Source organism: Protopterus annectens, chromosome 6.part0 (assembly GCF_019279795.1).
Source record: "Protopterus annectens isolate FY-2018-M chromosome 6.part0, PAN1.0, whole genome shotgun sequence".
Lineage (NCBI taxonomy): Eukaryota > Metazoa > Chordata > Ceratodontiformes > Protopteridae > Protopterus > Protopterus annectens.
In genome coordinates this window covers 994,468,398-994,487,864 of record NC_056737.1, presented here as the reverse complement: position 1 = coordinate 994,487,864, position 19,467 = coordinate 994,468,398, and the positions used below count along the sequence as shown (strand labels likewise).

Genomic DNA, 19,467 nt, shown 5'->3' with positions numbered 1-19,467 from the left:
TTCGAGTTTCTAAAAACTCGATCTTCTGACATAGATGCATATATATATATATATATATATATATATATATATATATATATATATATATATATGTGTGTGTATATATGTATATATATATATATCTATACACACACACACACACACACATATATATAATTATATACAAACACACACACACACACACACACACACACACACACACACACACACACACACACACACACACACAGGAGCGTTAAAGAATCCTAAATTTCAAAAGTTCAAAATACTGAAAACACACAGGATACCAACACTTACTAGAATCTGGGTGGCAACTCTCAGATATGCTCTGAGCTGGTGAAAAATGGCACAAAATACACTGAACCCACTGACATTGCCAACATCCTGGCAGACAGGTTCAGTGCAAACTTTACCCCCCTTTACACCGCAAAAGGGCCAGTGTCTATCCCAGAAGGATGCAGTCCCACAGACACACAGGTGAAAGCAGCCCTCTCCAAAGTAAAAAACACAGCATCAATGGGACCGGATGGTATCCCGGGCTGCGTCTTGCACGAGCTCCAAAATGAACTAAACCCTCACATAAATTCACTGTTCCAACTCAGCCTCACCACAGGTTATGTACCCAAAGAATGGCGTACAGCAAAAGTGATCCCACTCCACAAAGGTGGCGCCACAACAGATCCCAGGAACTATCGCCCTATAAGCCTGACTAGCCTGGTCTGCAAGGCTATGGAGTGCATCATCGTGGATCTCATAAACAAAGATATTGGAAACCTCCAAACACTGGATCCTACTCAATTTGGCTTTGTTAAAGGCAGATCTTGCATCTTAAACCGAGTTGACTTCTTTGAAACTGTTACCAAAGCCATAGATGAGGGAAAGGTAGTCCACACAGCCTATCTGGACCTTGCAAAGGCCTTCGACACAATACCCCACTTTGGCATCATAAATAAGCTTACCAGCTTAAATATCAACCCATATGTCACAAGATGGATTGCAAACTGGCTCACGGATAGAACTCACATGGTCAGAGTCGCGGGTGCCATGTCCGACTCTAAACCGGTTACAAGTGGCATCCCACAGGGCTCAGTCCTGGGACCCCTCTTGTTTGATATATACTTCTCTGAGGTACAGGCAAACATGGGAGGACTGTGGCTTACCAAGTTCGCAGATGATTGCAAACTGGGAGCCATAAATCGACTCTCCGGCTGACTCAAGCTCTCCAGAAGGGCCTTACGGAGATCAATACCTGGTGTCAGAACCATGGCCTCAAGCTAAATGCCAAAAAGTGCATAGTCATCCCCTTTGGGAAAAAGAAAGTGCCCACAAACTACAACATAGGAGGTAATCCACTAAGTACGGAAGAAGTAATTAGGTTTCTGGGGACCCAAGTAGAAAGTAACCTCTCCTTTGACAATCGCATTGCCAAAGTGGTTAGAAAAACCTTCTATATAGCTCACCTAATCACAAAAGGGTTCACATCTAGATCAAGAGAGGTCATTGTGCCCTTCTACTCATCGCTCATCAGGTCCATAATTGGGTCCATAATTGAGTACAACGCCCCATTTGGGATTTACCTTACCCAACACCTGCAACAGCTGGAGAGACCTCAAAAATACCTCACCAAGAGGATTGTGGGCCTCAAACAGATGCCCTATGCAGCTCAACTAAAGAAACTTCAGCTCTACTCAGTTGCTTACCACCTTCACAGAGGTGATCTCTGCCTGGCGTCCAAGGCCATGTCTAACCCGGAATTGTTGGACATGCTCCACCTCAAGAAAACCAAATCCATTAGAGCTACACGCTCTACATGGATTTAAACCTTAGCACAACAGTAAACAGGGCATGCTGGAGGGATAGATTCAGATCCCAAAGGCTTCCCTTGCTCTGGAATAGAATCCCAGTCCATGTTAGGCAGAGCACCTCGCTGACCCTCTTCAAGAGAAATCTTAATGAGATGAGTGGATGGGAAATCGTAAATTTACTCATGGGATCACTTCTATGGCCCTGGTGGACAGAGGCCCAGGAATCTAGTCTAAAAGGGAGGTGAAAGCCAACAAATTCTGGCTAGGCTTGTAAATGCCCTAGGGCAGATAGCCTAGTACCTACCTATGAACCTACTATATTCCAGCATAAGTATATACAGAAACATATTACCCTTCAATTATACTTCACTACACTAAGTGCAGTCTTGGAGTTGATATATTTAAATAGCAAGAGGTGTGGGGGCACAGCCCCTCACATTGGGGGTGCACGAGGGCTTGCCCCCTGCTTATACTTGGAGAAGAGTAATATGGTTTGTGTTTTATTTGCTTCTCTATGTACTTGCACTGGAATATAGTAAGTGTTGGTATCCCGTGTGTTTTCAGTATTTTAAACTTTCGAGATTTTGGGCTTTCAGGATTCTGTAGCACTCCCACACACACACACACATATAGATGCATATATATATATATATATATATATATATATATATATATATTATTTTTTTTCTTTTGGCTTATCCCGATTAGGTGTCGCCACTGTGGAACTCCGGTCCGCTAATGATTTGCAGTAGATTTTTATGGTGCTGAGGTGCCAGCTCGTTGCCCACCTTCAACAAAGGCATGCCCATTCTATGCATGTCTTTCGAATGCCACTCAACTGCGGGGAGGACATGCAGACTCCACACAGAAGGCACTCCAGCTGAGAATGGAACAGGAGAACCTTTTGCTGTGAGGCGACAATGCTACAGCTGCACCACCGTGGCTTAAATTAGTTTATATAAATATATACATACACACACACATATATATAATACTGAATGCTCAGAATCCTCAAAGTTTAAATGATCAAATTGCATGTTTTCGAAAATGGATTAAATGACTAACAAAAGATGTCAAAATAACTGACTACCTCTTTAAATATGCACACTACATCCTTAACCAAATGGTGGACATTATATTTCATGCTACAACACTTATACCAACATTACAAGCAAGAATGGTATTTAAAACTTATGATACCATTTATTACAGCACCTTTAATCATCCCTTCTAAACAGTTTTAAAATATAGCAAGTTTACACTTTTTATCATAAACGTACGATAAGCCCGTCTCACACAACTGGGCATAGCCTCAGTGACTGACAAGAGAAAAGGGCGTGCTGTCATATGCAAATGACTGCAGTTACTTTTTCTCTTTCATTTTTGCATGGGGGGCAAGACACCTGCACCCCTCCATGTGGGGGTGGCTCTACCCCCCCCACACCCCCTGCAAATTAAATAGACCAACTCAGAGATCACACTGTATTGAGGAAAAGGGTTAACTAGGAGTACTTAATGAATATTCATGCCACCATTGGTATGAATATTACTTTCCTTTCACTGATTAAGCATATAGCAGATTCAAAAATGTGAAGTTCGATTATTTAAACTTTCAGGATTCTGAGTGTTTGGTATTTACATCTCAATCTCATGAGGTTTGATCTAGTGACATTTCATGATTTAAAAGTAGACCCACACACACATGTATATATATATATATATATATATATATATATATATATATATATATATATATATAGATCTATATAATATATATATATATATATATATATATATATATATATATATATATATATATATATATATATATCTTACATACATACATAGTGTGCGTGTGCTCATAGATAGTTATCTGCATATCTATATGGAATCTCTCTCACTCTCTTGATTGATTGATTGATATAAATATATATATATATATATATATATATATATATATATATATATATTAAAGATTTGCTTAAAAGTAGTAATAAGGTTCATGTTCCCCATCAGTAGCCTAGTGCCCATCAGGATCAGGCACCCTGGTTATGACAAAGGCTGCCCTGCAGAAATACTAGAGAGAGAATAACATATCCAGTCAACATACAAACATATCTGACAACCATATTGAGTATAATGGATGAGAGCACTTTTGGAAATGACTCCCACTCATTGCCTTCTTACTGATACACCAGTTCACATATACTACCCATAAGGCCATTATGGTACTCTTTATAAATGATTATCAGTAACAGTTTTTTGCAACACAGACTTTAACATCAGACCAGAAAACAAGAAAGTTAACATTTCCTGTTAGCACAAACACAATGTGCAAAACATAATAAACAAATTCCATCATTGCTAGACTTAACTTTCATAACATTAGTGTGATGCCCCTGCACTGGCCCAGTAATCAAGGAGCCTCTATCCTCACCACTGGCAACAGTGGGGAATGTACACACTGGGAGGATGACAAGTACATACTCAGTAAAGTGCAATTTCCCTTAACAGCAGGCAGAGTTCATTGCAAGTCTGGGGTGGTTTTCCCTCTTTCTCCAGATCCGCAGAAAGACTCCCCACTGGCACAGCTATAGGGTTGAGATCTCAGATGAGTGCCAAACAAATATCTCCAGTAGCCTCTGTGTCCAACCAGTGCTTCATGTCCCTGCCCAAGTAGCTGACACACACTCTGAGATTTGATTTATATGCACACACACACACACACACACACACACACACACACACACACACACACACACACACACACACACACACACACACACACACACACACACACACAAACCTGTGGAAGGCTGGCATAGGTTTACTAGCTATGCTCCCTTCTTCCCAGACTATAAGGTAGTTCCAACTGCCACCAATCAACTCTTATCAGCTACTTTAAGGCCCTTAACAAGGCGTGTCCAATCTTACTGTGTAATGCTACTATTAATCCAAATGGAAGTCTGTTCAAGAGCAAGGGTATTTAGGAATGGCCTGTACAGTGTCACCATATAGATATACAAGTAATCTAAGAGCTTAAATATCTATAAACAGACCAGCCACAATTAAAAAAGTTTAAATATATTTAGTAATAAATTACTTACTGAGTATTGTCTTGTTCTTTTGTTATCAGTTACATCAGAGTTCAAAATCACAGAAAATATTTAAAACAGCATTGCAGGACAGTCTCAAATAAATAAAGAAAACATCTAATGTATACTTTAATATATTCCTATCTGAATCTAAAATAGTTACTATGCCCTAGAACCTTACGTACAGCAAGGCAAGTGCAGAAGGTGGTGATGAGTAGATCTTTTCAGGTCAAACACACATACAAAATGCACAGTCTCTCTCTGAGAGAATTCTTAAATTAAAATCATATATTACTGCTGGGTTAGCTTGGATGACATCACTTTTTGTCATTTGACTTTTAATTCCCAAGCTAAACCCCCATTGGTCAGAAACTAATAGAATTTAGCATCTCCATGTGAAAAAATGCATATCTCTCAGATGTTTGCAGATCCTGAAAATCATAAAACAATAAAACACTTCTACATCTTAAACCTGGTAATTACTTCTCTTTCAAGACAATTCAAAAACTTCTAGCTCTAGACATTGTGTCTGCTACTACACTAAAATTGAGAGATAACATATTCTGTTTATGACCCAGTAATTACAAAAACAATTTAATTTCAACTATTTTCTCAGATTTTTTCAAGTTAACCTCCTGTGTTCTAGTTTCCATTAAACATGTACATCTAAACAATCTCAATAGTGCAGGTGCATTCCTATTCTATTCCAATAGGGCATGCTGTGGTTACATCTTAGCTCAGTACTTTACACACACTTTTGTATGAATCATATCAATATTTACAAATGACATAGAATTATTTACAAAATTCCTGATAGCTGGGCTGGCAGTGTGACATTTAGCTCTCGAGTTTCATTGTGATAGATTCACTGATGGAATCCTGTAACATAACTCCCACCTCTATTTTAATCCGGTAACATAACTCCCACCTCTATTTCCAAAGACCCCCACAAATTCCAAAGTCAGTGACCTGGAAAGCATATAGGTTGCAGTGAGCTCTTACAGATGTATAAACCTCTGTCTCAACAACTTATGTACCTTCTCCCATTACAAGTGAAGCTGATCCAACTATTTAATCCACCTAGACTTTACTGAGGATAAATATAAACTCACTGATTAGTGTACTTCATATCATCATGCCATCAGTATGCTGCATAGTAGCAGACTACTTATACCCACTCCTACTTTGTTTTCTAAAGATCCATTGCAGTACTTATAATGATTTCAACTTTATTAATTATCCCAGTTCACTTCCTTCCCTTTACAGCATCATCAAACAATTTTATTTTTCTCAAACAGTCTGTTAGCCCACTTAACACAGTTCTGTAACTAGCAGGATGACATGAACTCAGAGTATGTGGCTTAGAGCTCAGAGCTATGCAATTGTTTGAGGACTATGCCATAAATTGTCAGACTAAGGCTGAGGATTTACTCTTCATTCCCCACTATCTGTGAAGTCTTTATGGATCAGGTATAAATCCTCTTTTCTTAAACCTTTTAAAAATCTTATTGTTCTCTATCTTCCACTAAGAAAGATGATCCTGCTATTTTATGACCTTTGTGCTTTGGTTCTTCAAAATATCAATTACATTCGATGAAACTAAACTAACTCATGATGTAAGGTCATTATTATTAATGAAATGGTTCTTCAATTCGAAACTTATCATATAATTTGCAGAAACGAAAACACGCCCTTTGGGACTTAAGCACTACTCTGGATCATCTTCATCAAACTGCCATTAAACAAAGGCCAGAATTTAATAAACTCCATTGTAGGAATAGTGTAAGGCCTACATGAAAGGTACCATGGCCCTGTCTGTGGCTCCCCTTTGGCAGGGCACCTTGCATATTAATGAAGGCACTTTACTGAGGGATGGATGTGTAACAGTTACTGAATCAGTATAGGGGGTGTGTTACAGTGTCCGGAGATGAGTAACACACCCACTGCACTGTCAAAGTGCCAGATGGCATTGAAATATAAGTTGAATATTTTATTTCCTTTTTTTGTGAGTGTGTGCATGTTTGCATGGTGCTTAGCAATGGACACATGCCAGACATCTAATAATAGAAACTGGATACTTTTAATTTTAATGTAAAAGGTCATGTTTAAGCAGCTGAGCAGGTTTGTGTGGCACAACAAGGTGTTCAGCAGTGCTTAAACATAGCGGAGAGCTTTATAGAAATGTATAGCAGCTGTCAACATATCCACATAGCTGAATGGTTAGAGTCATGGCCCTACGTGCAGTAGGTGCACTGTTCAAATATACAGACAGGCCATTCAGCTTCTACATCTGATAGCAATTTTTTTTAATGATGTATATATTGACATTTGTTAACTGGGCTAGTCCATTCACCTCAAATGTAAACAACCACCCATTTAAAGCATTCTCAATTCATGAATCCCAGATAACTTTTTTCCAGAAAATTACTCAACAGATTTGAAAGAATATGGGATCAGGTAACAAGACTATGAACCTTGGATAAAGAAGCCAGCTGTCAGAGTCTCACTAAACAGCTGACAAACTATGTTTGCTGATAGAAAAAAAAATAATCCTTTATAGAAGCAGCAGATATCCACAACAGAAACAAAACTCTTTATAGGCGGCTCATTCCTGAAGCATTTATTTTCCTGATGTGTGGATTAAGAGCTTTTGTCATGTTGAGTCTTTCATCTGCTGAAAGGTTTAATAACTATAGTGAGTCTGCAGTAGTGTTATGTCTCACTAACAAGCGGGAATCCAGTGCTTTAATTGCCTTTGTTACAAACACTAACAGTATTGGCAGCAATGAATTTGGGAAATCCTTCTGCTGAACTGCATGAGTAAGTGCCATCAATAGTCCATTAAGACTGGGGTGCAGGTTTAATTTCTTCAGCAACCCCATATGAACTAAAAGGGTAGTAAGAAACATGTGTGTATTGAATTTTGAAGAACTAAAGGCTTTGTCCAGTAAAGTATCTACTGTGTCCTCAACTGCTGTTATCATCCATGTAACCAGATGCTGTCTTTAAAAATACCTGCACAACTTTTTCCTCATTGCATAAATCTGTTTGTTGTGTTACTAAAATGCCACTCTTAGGCCCCAGTTTCAATAGCTTATCAGGAGATGGAAAATCCAAGAAGGATGATGCATCCTCTTTAGAATTTGGGAATATTGTTTTTCTAGCAGCAGGTTCAATGACTTTTGATTCAGTCAGCTTTTCTGAGGATTCCACATCATCTTCTGCTTCACACTCATCTTCTTCCTTTTCTTCATTTCCTCATCCTCTTCAGTTTCATCCTCCACTTCTTACTCATCTTCACTCATAGATCCTAGAGTCACTCCATATTGAAATTCTCCAAAGCTTCTCACACCTGTTCACAACCACCATCTCCAAGACAGTTACCATTGACATCTAGTTTCTCTAATTCTCTCTTTCCTTCCACAACCTCAGCTACAGCCACAGCTGCATTATGTTTAACCTCACTGAAAGATAAATTAAGTTATTTCAGTTTGTGTAGTCCAGTATTCAGAACCTGTGCTATGGCAGTTGCTCCTTTTGATCTCACAAGGGAATCTCCAAAATTTAACACTTCAGTATTACAGATTACCTTCAATGGTTCAGCCATGGCAAATGCACTGCACCTTTCTCAGTGAAAGTGTTATTGTTCAAATTAATAATCCCAAGAAGTGGATTTTCACTAAAAGCAGAAGCCAACATTGTAATGCCATTATGTCCATTTCCATTTTGGGCATATGAACCTCTTCCAACGAGCCTATTAACTTAAATGCCCCTGCCAGAGCTGTGGCTCCTTGATTTTCCCAGAGATTTTGTCCAGCGACAAACACTTTCAATGCCATTGGTTCTCCTGGGTTTTAGATTTGGCACGGCAATCAATAAGAGCATCTGTTAGGATCTTTCCACCACCAACTCCCATTCCACAGTTGTTAAGTTTCAAGTTTTTCAAGGTAAAACAAGCTGGACTCCCAAGTAAAGCTTCAAAACTTCACACACTATCTGGATCAAATGCATTATCACTTAGATCCAGTTTGGTTAGCTGTACTCCAGAAGTGATTACAGCCTGTTCAAGAGACATCAGTGCAACAGGGGTTTCAGACCTCAGTCTTCCAGTGAACATGTCACTCCAGTAACAATTCTTACATTCTGTTTTTCTTTTCCAAAGCTTTGGCAATGGCTTTTGCTGCTTCAAATCCCACAGTGTTGCCTCCCAAATATAGGGATTGCACTCCTCAAACTTTAACATTTAAAGTTTAAACTATAAAGTTCACACTGCAAGATAAAGAAATCAAAATACTTAAACTTAGGAAATATAGAATTAAAATACATGCACATAATAAACTAGTAGGAATTAACAGATAATGTTAATTTATTTTATTATTTTTTTAATCCTGGTTTGCTCTTAGCTAACCTCTGCTAAGCACTAAGTCAAGCCAAGCAGTGGTTAAACAGGACCCATTTTAGCAGTACTTAGCAACATGCAGCTCCACCTAACTGGTTTGGGCACTGCTAAGCAAACCCAGTTTAAGCAGTCCTTATCTCTGCTAAGCTGGTTTGCACACTGCTAAGCATTGCCTGTTTAAGTACTGCTCAGCTGAGCTTAGCTGGTTTCTGCAGTGCTAAGTGAAGCTGAGCATTTTTAAAAATTGCCCAATGGCTGCTGCACTTAAATAAGGCTATTTTCCCACCTTTTGCCATCACAGGGTCATGGTTGAGCTCTTTGTAAAAGATCATGACATCTGGCTGCTGCAGGGCCAGTATCAGCATTCAGAGTACAAGTTGAAGACCTGGGACCAGCTGGCATGGGATCTGAGCATTGCAACTGATATCCCCTGCACAGGTTTTAGGTGTGTCATCACTACGACAACCTGAAGAATAGAAAGAGGGGACTTCTAGACACCTGGGTCCATGATGCTAGAGATGGGAATGCTCCACAAGTTTGTAAGTATCGTTACTGTTGTATTACCAATACCTAATCTGCATGTGTGATAGACAGGTACACATAGTGGTGTGTTTCTCTCCCCACAGCTGCACAGGAGAGAGCTCGCAACCTGGAGGCCCATGCAGGGTTCCTGCCCAGGGGTTGCTCCATGAGTGTGGCAAGTACAGATGTATTTTGCAATATATAGTCATATAGAAGAGTACAGTAGTAACTGCCAGTCGGTATATTATGTTTTGAGTATAAAATTCCAGGTACAGTTCAATACAGACGAAATCATGAAACCGGATAATGTCAAGAAAATAAAGTTTCTAATGAATTAATAATGTTAATGAAATAAAAGTTGCTATTGCATTAGTAATGTTAAGGAAATAAAGGTCAACTGCATTCATTACGTAAAGAAAATAAAATATATACTGCATTAATCGTGTAATTTCAGCTGCCTTGCAACACCTGCATGATATGAACTGTCCTGCAATATAGACTGTTAGATGTGTAACAATCACTGCATGATGTCACCAGTAATAAAGATGTGACCTTCAATATCTGTGTATTTGGGCTATTGGTCATGCACTCCAGTATTACAAGAGATATGAATGAAAAAATGGGAATAATGCCACTAAGTGACTGAAGGTTAGCTAATAAAGAGTGTTCTACTAAACTGTAGATATGGGGTTGTACAACAATATATAATGCATTCTGATATTTGTTCTGCGTTACGATCTGAACCTGAGTATGTATCTCAGGATTGTCATGTGTTAACCATTGCATTCCAGCCATGTGGTATGCTGCTGCAGGAAAGTATAAAACGGTAATAGCTGTAGACTGCAAATATACCATCTATAACTGTATATAGGTCAGGTAGCCAACTCAGTACTCTGATATGGTCTCTACACTTCACACATTTCCACCCACAGGTCCACTTTTAAATTTTGAAATACCAAAATCTCGGGTTTTGAGATACCGAACTCAAAACATCGAGATTTTGTATCTCGAAAGTTAAAAGTGTACGCAAAAAAAGAACAAGTAAAATAATGTTTTTGCAGAGGGCCAAGCTCTCCTGCACCCCCCACACCCCCTACTTTAATATACCAACTCCGAATCGCACTACAGGGAAGAGAATGGTAAGTGGAACAGGAGCATTACCATTTCACTGTAGCACGATCTCGGAGTTGGTATATTTAAGTAGGGGGTGTGGGAGTGCAAGGAGGCCTGCCCCTTGCAAAAACATTATTTTAGCTGTCTTTTTTTTGTTGTTCACTTTTAACTTTTGAGATACCAAAATTTTAATGTTTTGAGTTGGGCATCTCAAAACTCGAGATTTTGGTATTTCGAAATTTAAAAGTGGACCCCCACCCACTAGGGGTTCATTGTCTACACCTGCATTCCATGTATTGATGCACCATTCACCTACTATCTCTGTCATGCATGAATTCTATGCATGTGTGTTCAAGTGTCACTGCAGTCTTGTATAACATTCTACTTCTACTTCTATTAGCAGGTTACAGTTTGTTACCAGGTGAGCTCTAGCCACATAGTCAAGCAACACACAACAGTGGCTCAGTAGCTCAGTTTGATAAATGCTATTTATTTTGTACATTTTGCTACACACAGACCAGGGTTTGAATCCACAGACAAGTGCTACTATATATTTATAGAAACAGACAAGTACCTGAATATTTATAGTTATGTATTGTTAACAGAGGTTCTCCCCACAGAAAGTACAGGTAAGTAATTGTCTGTAGTAGTTGTTTGAATGCGATACTAATTAGTGTGTCCAGATGTACCAGTGTGTAAACAGCATTGCTCAGCAAGGTGATAATACTTCAGTAAATAAAATGTCAACCAGGACACCACTATTACCAGTTAATAAAACTGTATTCTTGATACGGCTGTATGCCTGGTACATCTGTGAATGTCTGCTGATAGTCTAACCTGGGTCGATATCATGAAATTGAAAAGACCCATAATCGAACAGCATTTACATCGAAAATGCCTTTTATCAAAGTCGCTCTTGTGTGAGGGTGCAGACCCCACACCCCCTGCTAATTATATATACCAACTCCGAGATCACACTACAGTGAGTAAAGGGCAAATTTTCCAATCTTCACTGTACCGCGATCTCACTAGAGACACCTCAATTAAATGCAGTTCAAAGTACAGTACCGTTCAATGAAATCATTTTTGATACCATGATATAGACCTGTCTAATCCCATGCCTGCCATGGATGGGCATGGTAAGTGTAAATTCTCTGTACTTTGCACGATACACATCTCTCAAGTGTTGCTCTGTCATGGAAAGTGATCACTGGTGGCAAAACCCTTGAACACAGATTTAACATCCAGTTGAAGTGGATTTATGTCAGTAGCCCAGTCACACTACATCAGTCCACACTACACCTTAGTAGTCATATATGTAACCCTGACATGTAACAGTCCCTTATACGTGTGTACCTGTAGGTGTTACAGCTTGGCCATACTGTTCCATGCGGATAGCTTGAGAGGTATGTACATGCTACAGAAGTGATAGGGCACTTGTATACATAAAGTAAGAGCAGACCTGTAGAGTATAGAAGATTAAATGGAATGTCTTCATCTCTCTCTCCCCACCCCTTATCTGCATCACAATTTATTAATGTTATACATCAGGTATGGGTTTCCCTTTTAACATGTGTTGTTCTCCAAACCTTATGTTGGGCCTTGTGTTTTATTATTGTTATATATTACAATGGTTGCATACTAACATACCTTGTTGAATTACCTATGTTGTTGGCCTTTGGCAGTAACTGTTACTGGCATGCTGTTACAAAACTGACTGTTATCCCATTTATTGTTGTGTTCCATATGCTATGCAATGTTATCTTACTGGGTTAATTGCAACAACTTTGCATGGTGATATAAGCTCTGTGCATGACTAACCTATATACTTTGAAAAACCTCAACAACATAGTACGACTGGATAGGCCAGTTCCTGCAGAACCACCTACCCCACACCTCAACTGGCTGTGGCACCAGTTCCCAGCATGTCTGGTGCTGCATCACCTATGGGTGAAACTGCCTCAGGGGATGGGGCTCATCCTCCCCGGGACCAGTCACAGAGAAGGAGCTGTCACCCAGCCACAGCTACCAGGGATGATGCACAGGATCATCCACCAAGTGTTCTATGACTGGCTGCACCAGACTGAGGGCAGACTGGCCAACCTGGAGTAGCAGGCTGGCCTTGGCGTCCAGCCCCCAGCACAGCCACCTTTGGTGCAGTGGTGACTGCCCATAGGAGGGGAGCTCAGTCCCACTACTGCCTTCTGGGGGCACATTGGTCTCTGATTTCAAAACAACCTCTCCGTCCAAGGTGTCTCATATGTCATGCACCACCCCTGTCTGCTATCTTATCTGTCTTGACTGTTTGCAAATGCAGGCCCTCCTACCCAACTTACTTCCCTAAATGTACCTATAACCCTTCCGTAACATTCCACTCACCTTAAAAAAAGGGGGCATCTGTCCCAGAAAAAAAAATATTGTTCCATACATAGGTTTCCATTTTGCTCCCACCTACACTGCCCACAATCAATTATTACAGCAATTAATCAAGAAATTTAGCTCATCCACACCCCTCTCTCTGAGATGTGAGGGTCCAAATTGTCCACAACCTGCACAGCTGTTACTGTACAAGAAATGGAGAGCTATGGTCCTTTCCTACACCCATCCTGCACATCCCTACCAGCCTTTCACATTGTTTTTCCTCCTCCTGCTGTTCCTCATTTCACCACTTTCCTATCAACCCTTTTTTCTTATCTTTTTTTTGGAATTAGGGCAGGTTTAGGTATTGCTAAGTGGCACAACACATCACAAACCCGCTTAAACCAACTTAAAACTGCTTTAATCACCTTATCTGTTTCTGACACTCTTATGCACATCAGGAAAACAATCACCCTTGCCAAGTCTTAAACCTGGGACCCTGTCAAATACAGGAGAGTGCATTAGCCCACTAGGCCACTCAGCTCTTAAGAATATCAGCTGTTTCCATAAACATATCCTGACTGCCAGTGATGCACATCAGCAAAGATAAATCACACCTGCTAAGGTTTGAACCTGGGGCCCTGCCAACTATAGCGTAATATATTAGCCCACTAAGCCACTTAGCTCAGATGAATACAGCTGTTTCCATAGACATAGTTCAATTGCCAGTGATGCACATCAGCAAAACATGATCACATATGCCAAGGTTTGAACCTGGGACCCTAGCAAATATAGCATAGGGCATTAGTCTACTAGGCTACTCAGCTCTGAAGAATAATAGCTGTTTCTATCAAAATATCCTGATTGCCAGTGACACACATAATGGGATAAATGACAGCGTACTTGGGACTGTCACGCCAACAGCAAACCAGTACACAGCCAAATACATGTTGATGGATGTACGTGAGGCATACGATATCAGGTAGAGCTGAGAACTGCACAGACTATTGCAGAATGTCTACAGTTGTGTCACCTACTTTTGGCATGGTTGTCAAGAAACCTATTCTGTGTGCTGAAGTAATGGCAAGTCAGTGCAGATTGAGGTTACAAAATCATGACAGACAGTTCAGTGTCACACGTCATACCCATCTGAGCACACATGTTCATGCGAATCCTGTGTAACACACTGTATGCATGCACATAGGTCTTGCAAATACACATGCTATAATATTGGCTCAGTAGCTCTATCTATTACATTTCTAGGATGCTTTACATTTTGACACCCACAGACCTAGCTTCCATTCCAGACTGTTGCATGTCAAGTACATGCTTGTCAATACAACAAATAAATAACTGAGCCCTCCAATGTCCAGCAGAACTGGTTGTTGCCACTGCAGTCACTGCCACCCATATCAACACATCAAAGGCCTGTAGGTTGGGACACACTTCACAAGTATGTATAGGTGTCTTAAATGTCACCTACCACTCTCTGGATGGCACTATTACATAACATATATACAAGAGGCACATGCCTCACTGGGACTGTTATGGATACCCTCACCCTGGCTATGCTATGACAACAGATCTGACACTGCTCTCTCACTGACATATACAGCTTGCTGTCCCCAATGTGTTTGCAATCCCCAGTATGACTCATGGGCAGAATGCAGCAGCTGCAGCCTGCAACATATGCAGCAGTATGTTCAGCTACCTACTACAGACCTATCATACCTCACAACTACCTAGAACAGGGAATCCACGCAACACCCATACAATAAGGGGTGGGGGGATGGTCAAGTCACAGGGACATGTGACACAGTCTTCCCCACAAACATAGACAGCTGATAGACTAGCAGCTACTGCAGCAGCATGCATGACCTGATGCAAATGATGTATGACACTCAAATCTGTCTTCCCCCTTACTGACCTCAACCCAGATTTTTAAACAGTAAACTGCCACATAATCAGAAAGTCTGTTCACAATGGCCAAACATAGCATGCAAAACTGTAGACATACCACATAAATCCAAACGGTGGACAGTATTCCAACCCACCCACTGTGATGCTGTATTCCTCACACCTCGATGATGTCCTTCTCACAGGCCAGGAAAAGGGTCAAGGCTTACATAAAGGCCTTAAATATACCATTGTATTGCCATGCCATTGGCTAATGAAAATGCAACCCAGCTGTTCTGGATGCAATTAGCAAGTGTGAGTCACAGACTGGTGCACAGGCAATCACCTGTTCATGACCATTACCTACAAAAGGCAACCTGCTGCCTATGGTAAACAGGTCTGTGACTTTCTTTATGAAGACAAACTGCACTATCCTAGCATTATACCACAAGATTTCTGCACATAAAGGGGTACAGCAATATACCAGGCATGTAACAGAATTCCGCATTTAATGGGAATCAGATGGAAGGATGAAGTTATGGAAAATAGGGATTACAACACTAGGTCTGTAGTACATATCTGGGAATAACATGTTGGTGTTAGTCAGCTGTCCAGCACCTACAAGCTTCTCTTTTGGCTCTGTCTGGTGCAACATAGATCACAGCTCTGGCCTCTGAGTCTCCCAGCAATGGTCAGCTCACATACGAATGCTACTGGATTGTGTATTAGATAATAGTGACAGTAAGTACTGGTGGATACAGCTGGCATATCACATGATGTACTGCCAGACTGCTCCTCTCAGTCTGTGAATGTCACATAGGCATAGTTTAAACATTGTACAGGTGTCTCTGACTGTTCCTGATGTACTATGGCTAGGTCACTGTGTACTCCATACCTGTATCTCATTGCCTGAGAGCTATGGCTAGCATACCTGTTGACTGCCTACAGCAGGGCAGCAGGTTATACCCAGTAGCAGTGAGTGGACACTGTATCCGCCTCAGCAGCAGAGTGTACATATTAAGCATATAATGCAAGGGAATGAATACTGTACCAGATATTAATGTACCATAACTGTTTCTAGAGGGGTCTGGCATGTGACAGCCAGATTCTCCACAGTCTGGGAACAACCATTACATATTGTACAACTGTTTTCCAGACATCCACATTTGTCTGGCAGAGGGTCCACATAGATCAGGCACATATATACATTCTGCAGACATCTGTGTACGCAGATGTCAGACACCTACAAAGAGAATAACCTACAGCAAGTTTGCAGTGCTGTCTGTAATTGTTTCACACAGATGTTGCTGCACTGTCCCCATACACTTGTAGTACCACGCACCTATTTGTCAGATGGTGGCTGTATGACATGATACCAGAACATTGCCCATAAGGACACACCACAGTAGATGGCAGTGATGTGTGTGGACACATAACATAGCCCATCACAGCACACAGGGCCATAACTGGTATACCTAGGATCATACGAGGTTACTAGGCTATTGGCCCTGAGGCCTTCATAAGCCTAGCCCAGAGTTTAGCCCATGTGTATGCAAGTCAGCACCTAATTCTCCAGTCCAACAGGGACACAGGTGGTATCCCAAGGGTGTATGTCCTGTTAACCATCCAGTTATTTAGGTTTTTCTTGAAAAGGTGTAAATAGGTATGCTGCCTGATGTTGACAGGATGTCCATTCCACAGCTGGATAAGTGTGTGGCACACACATCTGACCTGCCAACAAGTCCTGTTGATGTTACAGATGAGGCTGAGGGCATGTGTAAGGGTTAATAGAGTGGAACTTGACTTGCATTTGTGCAGCAGCCCCATCAAAGTGGAGTCAATGATCACCTTATATGCCAGGCAGAGGGCACCTCTGAGGAGTCTGTATGAAACTGGGTAGATGGATGGGATTATAGTCTATCTGTGAATGGTAGATGTTTAAGGCCCTGGTATTCCCTGGTGAGAAACCTCTGTGATCATCCCAGCTGCTGCATGTGCTTTGCAAGGTACCCAACGAAAGGGGCATTATACTCAATAATGGGCCTTATGGGGGGGAATACAGGGATGTTATGACCCCCGATGTCCCTGGATGACATACACTTACATATGAGGTGGGCCATGTAGAAGGCTTTCCTTACAACGGAAGCAACATGGTGGTCAAATGTCATGTTGCCAACAACCTATGTGCACAAATTCCTCATGACTGGTTGTGTGCTTAGTACTGTTATAATATGCAAGGATGACAATCTCCCCAAAGAGGATGATGCTGCATTTAGTGGTATGTAGCCTACGGCCATGTTTCTGGCACCAGTCATGTGCCTGTGTGAGACCCTCTTGGCAGATGTCCACATCACTAGGAAATCTGCTGACAGCACCCAGCATGCAGTCTTCTGCAAACAGAGGCCCAAACACAGAACACTGGGTTACATCTCAAGTGATGTGTCTACCACTTGAGATGGCTTCTCCTGTGTGGACTAGGTGGGTGCTGTCAGTGTGCTACCCATCTGGTAACATATGGACTGATGCCTAGTTGGGAGTGTATATCTATTATGGCCAAGTGGGGAATACTGTCAAAGTATTTGGCCAGGTCAAGGTAGGCAGTGTGCACTGTCTCCCCCTCATCCATGGCTTTGGTGACTGTGCCAAAGAGGTCAACCAAATGTAACAGACATGATCCCTCCTTGACAAAGCCTAACTGTGGGTGATCGAGTGTGTGGAGGTTGCCAATGTCCTTGTTATTGAGGTTCATTATATACTGTTCCACAGCCTTGCAGATCAGTCTAGTTAGACTGATGGGTCAATAATGTGCTGGATTGGTGGATTCCCCACCTTAGTGTAAAGGGGTGACAGTGGGTGTTTTCCACTTGGCTGGAACAAAGGCAGTATTCAGGCTTTGGTTGAATACAGTGATTTATTGTGCTGCAAAGTCCTGCTTGGGGTCATGTAGGATGCATCCTGTGATGTGCTCAGCTCCCATGGCTGCTGTACACCATGACTTTGAGATGACAGCGATGATCTGTTCCCTACATATAAGGGGAAGGAGGCAGGTACTGGGGGATGTCATGATGTACTGATGGAGGGGCAGGGGGTGAAGCTTACAATGACTCTGTCAGACATCAAGTACACTATACCTACAGTACTTATATACCTGGTGTCCTGGACACCCACTACTGAGCAGATCTGAGTGCTTCCTTTGATGTTGCAGACATATGTGAAGAAGGAGATACGATTGTTTGTAGTGGATGTCGCCAATGTGGGCTCAGGATTTGCTTTGCAGGATTTCAGTAGTGCTCTTATTTGCTTGTTCAGGCTAAAGAGACATTGCTTCAAATTGGGCACCTGCTCCTTCTTTGTCTCGGACAGCAGTGTGTCATCCCTGCTATAGACATTGTCTACTGCAGATCTCCACCAGACAGGTTTATGTAGCCTTGCAAAAGATGGTATAGTCCTGTCAGGTATACCGGACTCCATACATCTATACAAATGCATGTATAGTGCTTTTGTGTATTTGTGGATATTGGAGCCAATTCCTACAGAGGGGCTGGGGGCTGTAAAGCTGTTTATACCACCCCTCAGGAGACTGTATTCAACTTTGAAGTTGTTTCTATGTCTAACCCTAGCTAGATGGGATTGTGGGAGATGGTGACTGCAAATGTGACTGCTTTATGGTTTGTCTGACCATGGAGGATGATACTGTAGGAATGCAGCACTGGTTACCCATTTTATTTATTTTACATTTGTTGACCAAGTTTGTCCCACTGAGCTAAGTAGCTCTTTTTCAGCAGAGCCCAGGGGAGAAAAGCTCCAAATGTTCTGTAGATTATCATTTACAAAAATAAGTAAACAATCAACAACTTGTTAACAGAAAATATTCAAAAGAAACATACACATGAAAAACAAGGATTTACTATAGTAAACTAATCATTATGTGTCAGATTTAGAATTCTACATCTTTCAGAAGGACTAACAATAGTTTTGTCACCAGATGTTAAATCTTACATTATGCAGATAACAATGTATGTAATGTGCTTAGGCTAGAAAAGTTAATATGAGACAAGGTCTAGAAAGTTAGAGAAAGTTACATAAGTTGGGAGCACATAGAGGTGTGCAGTTAGGACTGATAAGCTGTTTAAGGGGGGGGGGCACAGAAGCAGGTCCATTGGCTTAAAAGATATTCTTTAGCGGCTTGCTTGAATTGGCTAAGTTGCTTGAGTGACCTGATCTCTAGTGAAAGTTTGTTCCAGGCCTTGGAAGGATTATAGCTATAGAGAATACATCC

The 19,467-nt window shown here is 41.1% G+C and overlaps 1 pseudogene; it reads right to left on the bottom strand.

Moving 5' to 3' along the window:
• Window positions 1–7,583: 7,583 nt before the first annotated feature.
• LOC122803928 overlaps window positions 7,584–19,467 on the bottom strand; it is a 122,032-nt pseudogene continuing 110,148 nt past the window's right edge.